Raw genomic sequence first — 13,774 nt, 5'->3', positions numbered from 1 at the left:
AAAAATATGATACATGTGGTATAGACTATTGAAATTACGCAATTCACCATACAAATTTACATATTTCAACCAACCAATTATATGCTAGAAAAGCATGATGCTCTACTAAAATCTCAATGAATTTAAAAAAACTTGCAGTATAGACATACTCTTTGCATCAAAAATTTGATACATGTGGTATAGACTGTTGAAATTACGCAATTCACCATGCATATTTCAACCAACCAATTATATGCTAGAAAGACATGATACTCCATTAAAATCTCAATGAATATAGAAAAAATTATTTCATGTGTGAAAACTAAACCAAATTTAATTTGGAACTAAGTGAATATGCACACGGCTATCAAATAGTCTTGTGTGTGATCCATAAGAATGAGTAATTGTTGTTGATAATTAACTAAAGAGATTAATAAAATGAAAATACTATATCGATTTTTTTCTTTTTTTTGCATTGTTAGAATCGATTAACAAAACAAAAGGTTTGTGGAAGGCATACACATTCATATTTGTAAATTTTCATATTTTTAGTTGTTATATGCATTATAGACAAGGTTTTTAACTAATAAAATACACGACTAAAATCTACATCCATATTAAGTTATTATCTGTGTTAATTGACAAAGTTTTATAGATGGCTAAATAAACTAGAATTAGAGTAAATCATGAGCATAAATGCAAAAAATGGTAATTATAATAAACTCTCTAAGCAAAACATAAGAATTCAAAAGTAAACCATCGAACAAAATAATACAAAATTTATCGGTTAATACATATCTTATATATTAAAACAGAAGTCACAACCTTGATTCATGTGTAATTTTTTAAAAAATGGACCTAATGGACCTATTCCTAGAAAGTCATGTTATATTTAATCTCTAATCTTATCATTTAAATTTTAGGTCTACCAGAAATTTTTATTGGGCTATCAATAATTGGATTTAAACAATAAATGATCCATTGGATTTATAGATAGTATAAATTAAATAGATATAATTTAATGTTGTAATATTGTACCTCCATATGTTAATTATTTAAATATTTGTCGATGTTAACTTTCAAAATTATAAATATTTTTTTAAATAAAAAAAATCATATTATCTAACAATAATTAATCTTTACTACCTTAAACCAATGAAAACAAATTAACTATATAGTTTATTTTAAAAATTAAACAAAAACTAAACGTCTAATTATTTACTTGATAATATAAATCTATGAAGCGAAAAGTTTAATTTTTAAAAAAACTTTCTAAATTTTTTAAATGTTACAATATTTTTGAATATGACAATAAAACAATATTTTACTAATCTATATATATAGTTATGATTTTAATAATGAAATAATAATCCGAAAATATATATATAGAAGAAGATACAAATACATGTGAAAGTTTGAAACAATCTATTCAATGAAAAAATATACCGTACACTTATTATGTTTTAAAAATTGATAGACACACATATATTATAATATATATATACCCATTTAAAATTGAAAACAAAATGTTTATATAAAAATAAATGAAAACAAAAATCTGCGCGGGTGCGCGGATCGAGATCTAGTTATTGTTATAATTAATGTTTAATAGATTTCTAATTTTTTTTTCGTTTCTTTGAGTCAAAATATTTAATTTTATAGGTGTTAGATTATACAACAACAAAAAGAAAAATAGTAAGACTTATAGAAAGAAGATTAAAAATGATCAAACCAGTTGACAAAAAAAAAGGATCGAACCGGTTAATCCGGTCTGGACTAACCAGCATGAGATCAGATATCGAAATTCACATATAAACACTAAAACGCCGCAGTTTTAAAACGATATTGTAGCTCGTGTGTCTGAATCGTATTGCTTCGATGGTAAGAACCTAGCTCTTCAAATTGTTATGTGCTTCTAAATGTCTCTTGTTGAATGAGCTTTTGCTTAAAGTTTCCCATTGTATTCACTCTTTCTTATTCATGTAGGCATGGTTGACTACCAGGTAACTTGCCGAGCAAGGAGACGTTTGTAGTGCACTACATTCATTTTGATCACCTCAAAAATCAAACTAGAACAGAAACAGTATGTCAAGTCTCTTATTTGCATCCAGTTTGTTGATGTATGTCAAAGCTATTTTACTTTGTTGACTATTTACTTTGTGTAATTTATTTTCAGATACCAGAGAATGGAGTTCAGGGTTCCACCTGAATTAAGAGGTTATTGTGATGCCAATGCAAGTAACAAGTAAGCGTTTCCTGTTTTCTTATAAACTCAATCTTTTTTCTACTAAAAATGGGACAGAAAATTGGAAAACATTTCAACATTTTTTAAAAAGTATTGATCCGTGGTGAAGTGTAGAAGAATGGAAGTTTGTCCAAATTCTTCAAAAATCACATTTGTATCAAATTTTGTGTAGTAATGTCTCTGGATTTTGCGATTTTCAACCAATTTCCGATGATCTTAACCTCAGTATCCTCTTAAAGCGAATTTAAGAGAGGGAGCATATCATGAATTTAGCATGATACATCAAAATGTTGTATCAGGTAACTTGCCGAGCAAGGAGACGTTTGTAGTGCACTACCCTGGTTATCCATCTTCTATTTCGTTTGCTTTGATCACTGAAGAAAGACATTAATATTGATTAGTATCCGATTTGTAGATAAGTGATTGACGGTTTATTCACTTTGATTAGGCAAGAGAATCAACGCAAACAAGATTGAGCTACATTTCATTGTCCTATATGTTCCTAGGTACCCTCCTCTAGTACAGGATTCCTTTATCGAGTTTACTATTAGTGTTTTATATCTTACATTGTATTTGATCTGCTGTCCAAGTTCAGACAGATGGAACTGATACCAAAGGAGGGCTTGCGTCCCTTGTCTCCATTAGAGGTCAGTTGCACATGGTTGATAAGCTTTAATTTTACTGTTGGTTGATAAATGTTGGACCTTTATGACGTTCTCTAGTCCTGAAGACTGAAGCTACAGTTAACCAAACGTTGCCTGACCAGGTAGCTGATGGCTCTAGCAGACCCACAAACACTCTGGTGGCACTTAAATGATCACATATTGTTGTGGCGTCCATTTCTCCAGGCTTAGAGATCTCCCCAGAGGATCTATCCCCGTTTCCTGCTTTTATAAACTCTCTGCTGACAGCTGTTACTACAGCTTCAGAAGCTGAAGCTCTTAGGGAGATTTTAGAAGGATGGGAAGAACTGTTTGAAGCTAAGAAAGCTGAACTAGTGCAGTGTAATGAGGCAAATGAGTGGGGAGATGATGATGATGATGATTGGAATGATGGATGGGAAACACTTCAGGACTTAGAACCTGAGGAGAAAGAAAAGAAGCAATATGTAGTCGCAGCTCATCCTTTACATGCTTGTTGGCTGGATATAACGAAGCAGAGAGCCTGACCGGAAACTTGGCCAGGTCTGAACGGATCAGATCTCAGTGTGTGTTGTTGAAGACAAGTTAAAGCAAAAAGGCCTTCTAGAGCTATCGAGTCAGAACAATCACACAGCTCTTCTCACAGTTATACATTCTGGAACTCTCTCAACGATAATCTTAAATTCTAGCTACGGTTTAGTCTTTTCTTTCTTCTGATATCTAGTTGGAAAGCTATCTTGGGAGTTTCAAGAAGCAAATACTGTAAAAATGAAGCAATAAGAAACAAGATGGTGGGTTAAGGTCTCAAGACAATGGAGATACCACTACAAGGGACAAACATGTATGGTTGGTTAAGGTCTCAAGACAATGGAGATGCCACTACAAGGGACAAGCATGCATGGTGGGTTAAGGTCTCAAAACAATGGATTATTAGTTTATCATATCTCATCTACCATTTACCATACTTGTAACCACTATATATATGAGATGTTCTCATAAGCAAATCAATCAAGTGAATAAGATTATCCTTCTTTACTCTCTCTCTCTCTCTCTCTCTACTCTCTCTCTCTCTCTCTCTCTCTCTCTCTCTTTTGTTCTTCACTATGTTCTTTAATTTCTAACATGGTATCAGAGCATCAAAGCTCTTGAACACCAAACTGCTTCCGCAAATCTATTCTATTGACTTTACTCTTTCACTTGTTTGGTTTACTTTCTTCAGAATCTCTTTCATTTTCTTTTACCCAGTAGCAAGCAAAGATGGAACAACACCAGCTAGTGAGGATTCCAGTCACCCTGAAGGGTCCTAACTACATTACTTGGTCGAGATTGACCAGGACAGCTCTTGGAGGAAGAGGTCTATGGGAGCACATCACCACAAGTGAGGCCCCAAGACAAATCACCCAAGGAGAAGATGGCAAGGAGGTTGTAGTGGTAGATGAAGGCAAATGGGGTCAGGAGGATCTCATGGTGCTGTCTATCTTGCAAGGCTCACTTGATACTCCTATCATGGAGTCTTACTCACACTGTGAGACTGCAAAGAAGCTATGGGATACCTTATACAAGGTATATGGCAACACTTCAAACCTCACCAGACTATTTGAGGTTAAGAGGGCAATCAACAACTTGCAGCAAGAGGAGATGGACTTCACCAAACACCTTGGAAAGTACAGCCAGTTGTGGTCTGAACTTGAGATGCTGAGACCAAGTACCACTGATCCTAGTACACTAGAAGAGAGGCGTGAGCAAGACAAGGTCTTTGGATTGCTTCTCACACTCAACCCAAGCTTCAATGATGTACTTAAACACATATTGAGAGCTAAAGAGCTTCCAAGCTATGATGATGTGTGTGCTCAACTTTGGAAGGAGCTAGGCTCAGATGGTCTCTTTGGTGGAAAAGAGGAGCTGTCTATGGCAAACAAAGCTGAGAAGATGGAGAGTGCTTCAGGCAACAAAGCACACTTCAAATCAAGAAGAGGAGGAGACAAGTCTGTGACTTGTGAGCACTGCAAGAATCTAGGCCACTCCAAAACCAATTGTTGGATCCTCCATCCTCACCTCAGACCTGCTTCAACCAACAGATACAACCAGGCCAAAGCACATGAAGCAAGAGCTCATGAAACCACAATATCAGGCTCCATGCACATAGGAGAAGATGGAAGAGCTATGATCTCAACCACCCACACTGGTGGATCCACATCCCATGCCATGTCTCAGCCATCCCCTGATGATGCCTTCATCCGCAAGTCAGACATTGAAGCGCTTATCAAGGCTATCAATGCAAACTCTGGTAACATCAGTGTCAATGCTTTAAATTCTATTCACAGTGCTTCACATACTACTAGACCTTTGATCATTGATTCTGGAGCTTCTCATCATATGATTAGGGATGCTAGACTGATTAGTGATGTTAAACCTGCTCTAGGGAGTGTAGTGATTGCTAATGGTGATAGAATTCCAATTGAAGGAGTAGGAAACTTGAAACTGTTTGATAAGGAGTCTCAAGCTTTTTATATGCCTACTTTCACATCCAACTTATTATCTGTCAAGAGAGCAACCAATGATTTAAATTGCAATGTTATTTTCAGTCCTAATGATGTGTGCTTTCAGGATATTAAGACCAGGAAGATGCTGGGAAAGGGTGTGAGCAAGGGAGAGCTTTACTTGCTTGAAAACACCAAGCTTTCAGATTTATCTTGTGCTTTCAATTCTGCTTCTGTGTTAGCTAGTGATGTTTTATGGCATGCTAGATTAGGTCATCCTCATTCTCGTGCATTAGGATTGATGTTACCTAATCTATCTTTAAAGAATGGAAGTTGTGAGGCTTGTATTCTTGGTAAACATCAGAGATCTGTTTTCCTTAATTCTAAGACTATTTATGAAAATTGCTTTGATCTTGTGCACTCTGATGTTTGGACAGCACCTTGTGTGTCTAGGGAGAACCATAAATATTTTGTTACATTCATAGATGAAAAATCAAAATATACATGGATCACCTTGATTCAAACTAAAGATAGAGTTTTAGAAGCTTTTATTAACTTCCAAAACTATGTATCTAACCATTTCAATTCCAAGATCAAAATTTTTAGGTCTGATAATGGCGGAGAATACACAAGCACTGCTTTCAAACATCACTTAGCAAAACATGGCATAATCCATCAAACAAGTTGCCCATACACACCACAACAGAATGGAGTTGCTGAAAGGAAGAATCGCCATCTTATGGAGGTTGCAAGGAGCATGATGTTCCATACCAATGTTCCAAAGAGGTTCTGGGGAGATGCTGTGGTCTCAGCATGTTATTTGATCAACAGGATCCCCACCAAAGTCCTCCAAGATATCTCTCCCTTTCAGGTATTAAACAAAATAAAACCTCCAATTGATCACTTGCGTGTTTTTGGGTGTGTGTGCTATGTCTTGATACCAGGGGAACAGAGAAACAAGCTTGAAGCCAAGAGTGCCAAAGGCATGTTCATAGGATATACTCATGCGCAGAAGGGGTACAAGTGCTACATACCTGAATCAAGAAGAGTTATGGTCTCAAGGGATGTTAAGTTTGTGGAATCAAAGGGATACTATGATGAGAAGAATTGGGACAGTCTTCAGGATCTCTCACAAGGATCTTCAGATAGGGCAAACAACTTGAGAATCATTCTGGAAAACCTAGGCATCAGCCAGCCTCAAACAAGTGGCGTACCGAGCACTTCACCTATACCTCCAGTTGTGGATGAAGCTGCATCAGTTGAAGAAGCAGTCCATCCTGATCATGAGGGGGGAAATCAACCTAATTTGCAAATCCATGAAGAAGCTATCATCCATGAGGAAGCTATCCATGACGAAGCCATCCACGAGAAAGCTATCCAAGAAGAAGCTATCCAAGAAGAAGTTGTTAATGATCAAGATGGAATGCAACAAGAAGTTCAACCATTAAGGAGGAGTACAAGGGTGAAGAAACCATCTCAGTGGATGGACACCAAAGTATACTTCAACAACAATGCAGTAGCTCATCCTATCCAAGCAACATGTTCTTTTGCGAGACTATCTGAAGAGCATGTAGTCTTCATCAGCAACCTGGATCAAGAGTATGTACCAAAGACTTATGAAGAAGCCATGAAGCATGAAGAATGGAGAGATTCAGTTGGGGATGAAGTTGGTGCCATGATCAAGAATGATACTTGGTATGAAACTGAGCTCCCCAAAGGAAAGAAAGCTGTTACAAGCCGTCTACTCTTCACCATCAAGTACCTTGCCAATGGGAAACCAGAAAGAAAGAAAACAAGGCTAGTTGCAAGAGGATACACCCAAGTCTATGGAGAAGACTATCTCGATACATTTGCACCAGTAGCTAAACTCCACACCATAAGGATTCTACTCTCATTGGCAGTGAACTTGGAATGGGATTTATGGCAGATGGATGTCAAGAATGCTTTTCTTCAAGGAGAGCTGGAGGATGAGGTTTACATGAGGCCACCTCCGGGTATGGAAGACATGGTCAAGCCAGGGAATGTCCTAAGGTTGAAGAAAGCAATCTATGGATTAAAACAGTCACCAAGGGCTTGGTACCACAAACTGAGTACAACTCTCAATGGAAGAGGGTTTGTAAAATCAGAAGCTGATCATACACTCTTCACACTCACAAGCAAGCAAGGAATTGTGGTGATTCTTATTTATGTAGATGATATTATCATCACAGGAAGTGACAAGGAAGGTATTATCTCAACCAAAGTATTTCTTAAGTCTACTTTTGATATTAAAGATTTGGGTGAGCTAAAGTACTTTCTAGGGATAGAAATATGCCGCTCTAAAGAGGGGCTTTTCTTATCTCAAAGGAAGTACACACTTGATCTTTTGAATGAGGCAGGAAAGCTTGGAGCGAGAGTAGCCAAGACTCCACTAGAAGATGGGTATAAGGTGCTGCGTGAGGGGGAGATTGAAGATAAGCCTTATGCTGACGTTAAACACTATAGAAGAATGGTAGGAAAGCTGATATACCTCACCATCACCAGGCCTGATGTATGCTTTGCAGTTAACCAAGTAAGCCAGAATATGCAAGCTCCCAAGATACACCATTGGAACATGGTTGAAAGGATCCTAAGATACCTAAGAGAGGCGCCAGGGCAAGGAGTGTGGATGGGATGCAACAAAAATACAGAGATAGTTGGGTATTGTGATGCTGATTGGGCAGGAGACAGAGTGGATAGGAGATCCACTACCGGTTATTGTACATTCATTGGAGGCAATCTTGTCACTTGGAAGAGCAAGAAACAGAAGATAGTGTCATGCTCAAGTGCTGAAGCTGAATATAGGGCAATGAGGAAGCTCACTAGTGAGTTGATTTGGATCAGAAACCTACTTCAAGACTTTGGTATAGAGACATCAACTCCAATCACCATGCATTGTGATAATCAAGCGGCAATACACATAGCCTCCAACAATGTGTTCCATGAGAGGACTAAACACATTGAGGTGGATTGTCATAAAGTTAGGCAAGCAGTGGAACAAAGGATCATCTTACCCTGCTATACAAGAAGTGAGGATCAACTAGCTGACATCTTCACTAAGGCTGCAAGCACCAAGGTTTGCGAGTTCATACATTCCAAGTTAGGACTCGTAGATTTTTCATCACACTGATCCTCTTAGTCATGAAGTGTTCTACTCTTTTTCCTTGGCTTGGTTTTTATCCCATGAGGTTTTTCCAAGCTAAAGGTTTTAATGAGGGAATGCTTCATGGTTTCCAAGCTTGACCAGTTCCTATGGTCAAGCTTGAGGGGGAGTGTAAAAATGAAGCAATAAGAAACAAGATGGTGGGTTAAGGTCTCAAGACAATGGAGATACCACTACAAGGGACAAACATGCATGGTTGGTTAAGGTCTCAAGACAATGGAGATGCCACTACAAGGGACAAGCATGCATGGTGGGTTAAGGTCTCAAAACAATGGATTATTAGTTTATCATATCTCATCTACCATTTACCATACTTGTAACCACTATATATATGAGATGTTCTCATAAGCAAATCAATCAAGTGAATAAGATTATCCTTCTTTACTCTCTCTCTCTCTCTTTTGTTTTTCACTATGTTCTTTAATTTCTAACAAATACAAGTCCTGAGAGACAGTCTTTGTCATGTTTTGGGGAACTTATGTTCCCTTGTTTTATCGGGAAACACAAAAGTGTCTCAAACACCAGAGGAGGAGGATTCATGAGTTCATTATTCAAATAATATTTACTGAAAAATTCAACGACTAAGATCAACCATTCTGTGGAATCAATCAGAAAATCTTTGCAACAGAGGCATGCAAATGTTTGAGTTACAAAAACCAAATGAAAGATCTCAAAAAAAATCGATATGTTGTTAAATATCTTTGAGAAGAAAACTATTTTCAAAGCCTAGTTGCATGAGAAGAACAAATAGAAGAAAATGTAAAGAGAAATCTTATATATAAGAATCTTAACATATTTAACCTCTCTCAGTCAACCAAAGGTACATGTGAACCTTCGTTGGAACAGCTTCACTTCCCAAAATACATCTCTCTACCTCTCTAGGCAAACTTAAAGCAGTGCAGAAGATCAATTGTCCCAGTTAAACACTTTGTCGAACAGCTTCATGGCCAGGGGCAGACCTAGAAAAATATTTTATATGGGGCACAAAATATTTATATATAACTAATTTAAAATAATTTTACAAATTTTATTATATTACTATTGCTAAAGGTTTTTCTAATATGTATTTTTTGAGAAACACAATTTTTTTAAAGATATATATTTTACATTTTTAATATATTTCATATAAGGAAATAATGGTAAACTGTAAGCTTTTACCAATTAGTTGTATTTAACTATTATTGAATTATTTTTAATTAATCACAAAACAATACTCAATCCGTTTCAAAATGATTTATATTCTAGAGTTTTCACACTTGTTAAAAAAAACAAGTAAAATTTTGATATTAAATGCATTGTTTTCCATGTTTACCTATTTCCTATGATTTTTAACCAATCAAAATTCAGCAAACACAATTAATGTCTTTTAAATTTACAATTTTCTAGTATTATATACATTGAAAAGGTAAAATATGAATCTTTTAGAATTGTTTTTTTCTAAAACATGAATCATTCTGAAACGGAGAGAGTATATTTCTTATTTTTTAAATATATTTTCTAAAAAAAATAAAATATAAATATATTTTTTTGAAACAAGTTAATTAGTATATAATAATAAATTTAAAATTGACGATTGATATTTACACAAAAAATATTAACAAATTAGACATATATAACTAGTTAAATAAAGTTTAAGAGAACAAGAAATGGTAAAAATTAAATATAAGTACATAATTAGACACATTAAATTTGGTAGTAACAAATAAATTGAATAAAAAATGGGAGAAAAGTATGGTCATACGTTACCTGAGAGTGTGTAGCATTGTTTGACTTAATTTAACCAAATATGACTTACATGCTCAAAATTATTTTTACAAACAAAAAATTATAAAATTAGTATGGGGCACGTGCCCCACCCTCTCTTCAAGTAGATCTGCCCCTGATCATGGCGTCATCCACTCCTTGTGTCCCAGTATGTTTCACTTGTAAATACTCCGTTTATATCAAACCAATTGGTAAAACACGTATCACCAGAGATATTCCAACGAAATAGTCTAACTAAAGTGTAAATTATGCAATACAAAGAAGTTGTCGAGAAGTTCATTCCTAGGTAACCCTGTTCGGGAACGCGCTAGGCGCTAGTCGGACGGTCGGGCTGGGCCTAGCGACTAAAGAGAAAATCGGAGATTAATTAGAAATTATGCGGGGCTGAATTTTTAGATTGTTTACTATGTTATAAAACATGTTAATCTTTAATTGTGTATAACATTAATACATTTTCATGTTTAAGATTTTATAAAACACACAAATAGAATATATAAACTTAATATAGTGTAATTTTCATCGAAATTATGAATATAAATGATATTTATAAAATTTTAGATAAATAAATAAATAAAAATATTACTAAAAACAAAATAAAAATAGATTAGACGGCTAGGCGGTCATTTAGGCGGTCTAGGCGGAGAAAATCGGATATCCGATTTTTTAAACCGATTTGACATAAATCGGAGCGAAAAATTGACGCGTAGCGCTTAGGCGGCCGCCTAGGCGGCGGCTAGGTAGCCGATTTTTAGAACAGGGAGTCTAATGAATGGGGATTGTATAATTGCTGGGAGTCTAATAAATGGAGATTGTAATAATATTAAATGGGGATCTAATAATAAATGGGGATTGTATAATAATGTAAATTATGGATTTTGAGTATTGTATAATTTTAAACGGGGATCTAATTATAATATTATATATGATATCAAATCATGAAAATTTAATAAAAATATATAATTTTATCTATTTAATTACTAAACAAAATTGCAACTATACTTTGTTATTTTAAAAAAAAAATTAGCCAGTGTTTAGGAATAAAGTACAAAATTAATGTATGAAATGGTTATGACAAAATTGTATAGTTATGCAACATCACAAATTCAATATAATTATCAATATTCTTAATAACAAGCTTTTAAAAATATGATACACAAACATATAAATTAAATTTTTATAACATATAAAAAATTACAGAAAATGTTACATATTTACACAAAAAAAGCAAAAAATTACAAACCAACATTGTACCCGCATTTGAACCACGGGTAAAGATCTAGAATAGAAAAATATCATTAAAAAGAAACGGGCATAGGCGCATACATGCATATAATTACAGAGAAACAAGCGTATGCCAACAGGTCAACTTTTAAATTGCTATTCTTTTATAAAATAAATTTTGATTAAGATTTATACACAAATATGATTTCAAAGAAAAACACAAAGGAAATTACAAAGAAAAACAAAAATACAATATTTTTTTTAAATACACTAAAACAAAAAATATGCATGTTCTTTCAAAGGGCGGATCATGAGCTAATTATCTTTTATTTTTGGTAATCAGGTTGAAATTCGAATAATATGGGAGTGATGGACACAAGAATAAACTAATCTTAATAATTTATCCAATCGCACAATTTTTTTTTTAAAGTTTAATATTTTTGATTCAGAATACTTTCAAAAAAAATATTCAAAATCCTGAATTTACATTCCCCAGAGAAGTAAGTCTTCTAGTACATAATTTATTATAATACTTAAGTCACATAAATCCTAAAATCAAATATTCACTAAACAGAAACAAACACTTCATTGAACTTAAAATCAACTTTTAAAAAGCTTAATATACACAAAAGTAAACACATACATATCAAATTTAATTTTTCAAAAAAAAAATAGATTCCAAAATCTAACCCTTAAAATACAACCAACATTATAACATGTGTTCCGACCTTAAACTAAAGAATATCATGACTCAATCTTCATTCACTCATAGAGATAATTGTAAGTTTTTTATTTAGATTTTTTGAGGTTACTTTTAAAAATAATCTAGTTAAACTGTTTTTGAGAAAGAAAATATATTACTATCATTTTGCATTAAAATAGTTGTTTTTATATTAGGTTGCGTGTTCTCGAGTTTGTACACATTAATGAAATAATTTATGTTAAAATTAGTCTTTGGTGAAGATTATAATTTTTGAACAATAAAAAAGGCGATTAGGCTTATAATATTTCTACCAATAGATCAATAGAAAAGGTGTTTGTATATATTACTATAAGATGATAATCCACACCTTGTGAAAATTAATATAATATAATATATATATATATATATATATTCAACAAATTTTATTTTTATTTTATTTTTATTTAAATTAAAATTATTTAGTTAAATACAAATTTTCAGTTAATTAGTGTTATAAATTATTTGACTTCAATATTTATATTGACTATCAGATGTATTAAATTCTAATTTTCTTTCATCTTCTTATACATAAAGTGTAGATTTTGAATAAAAGTATTTTCTTTAGTAATAATCAATTTTTTTTTTTTTGCAATTTGGATTTTGAAATCAAACACTTATTGTAGTTACAGACTGAAAAAAAAAATTCACAAATGAAGAGATTCCAATGGTGGACATTGTCCAGCTGCTGCAAAATTCCTCCACAACTCATGTAGATCATCTGGAGCCAAATTCACGCCCACCCATTACCCATCAAAGTATCAAACACATGACATTTCCAAAAGGTCATTGGTCACCCTTCCTTTATGAGGGTGCTCTTGGTAGTCCGGTCACATATACGCACTAGGTACACTCTACCTCTTACTCTCAGATTGATAACAGTTTACCAAAAGCTGTGCCAACTGAGTCACTTATTATGGAAGACATTCTATCTTTTGGAAGGCTCTCAGGCTTCTAACTAGAGGAGGAAGGACAGTAAAAGGTACTTGTTTTAAGGATGAGTTGTACTCTAATCTACATAACTAAATTATCAGATGTCCTTATCCATTGATAAACAAAAATTATTTCCTTTTAACATTCAGAAAAGGCTCAAACTGGAGGAAGGTCACATAGAAGCAGGGAGGCTTTTGGAACTTTATCAGATAATGGAAAGCAAGGGAGTGCTTGAATATATTTTCTAGTAACCGGACTGGTAAAGATGAGGCAGATACCATTGATGCAGGTACTGTTAGGCTTCCATATCTTGGGGTTACCCTCTTACCAGTTCAGTTCAAACATGTAAAAGACCCAATGGAGATTATCAAGATGGCAATCACAGGGCATCCTGGGGCTTATCTTCACTTTGAAGAGCTTATTGAGGTTGCTAAACTTCTTGGGTTGAATTCTTCAGAAGAGATGTCATTTGTTGTTGAAGAAACTATTGTTAAGCTGCAGTTTCAGGCGATCTGTAGCTGGCTTTTGATCTATGCCTTGTTCTAACCAAGAAGGGGCATGGTCCTATTTGGGATATTGGTGCTGCAGTAG

This window comes from Brassica napus, chromosome C2 (genome assembly GCF_020379485.1).
Source record: "Brassica napus cultivar Da-Ae chromosome C2, Da-Ae, whole genome shotgun sequence".
NCBI classification, from domain to species: domain Eukaryota; kingdom Viridiplantae; phylum Streptophyta; class Magnoliopsida; order Brassicales; family Brassicaceae; genus Brassica; species Brassica napus.
Note: the sequence above shows the minus strand (reverse complement) of the source record.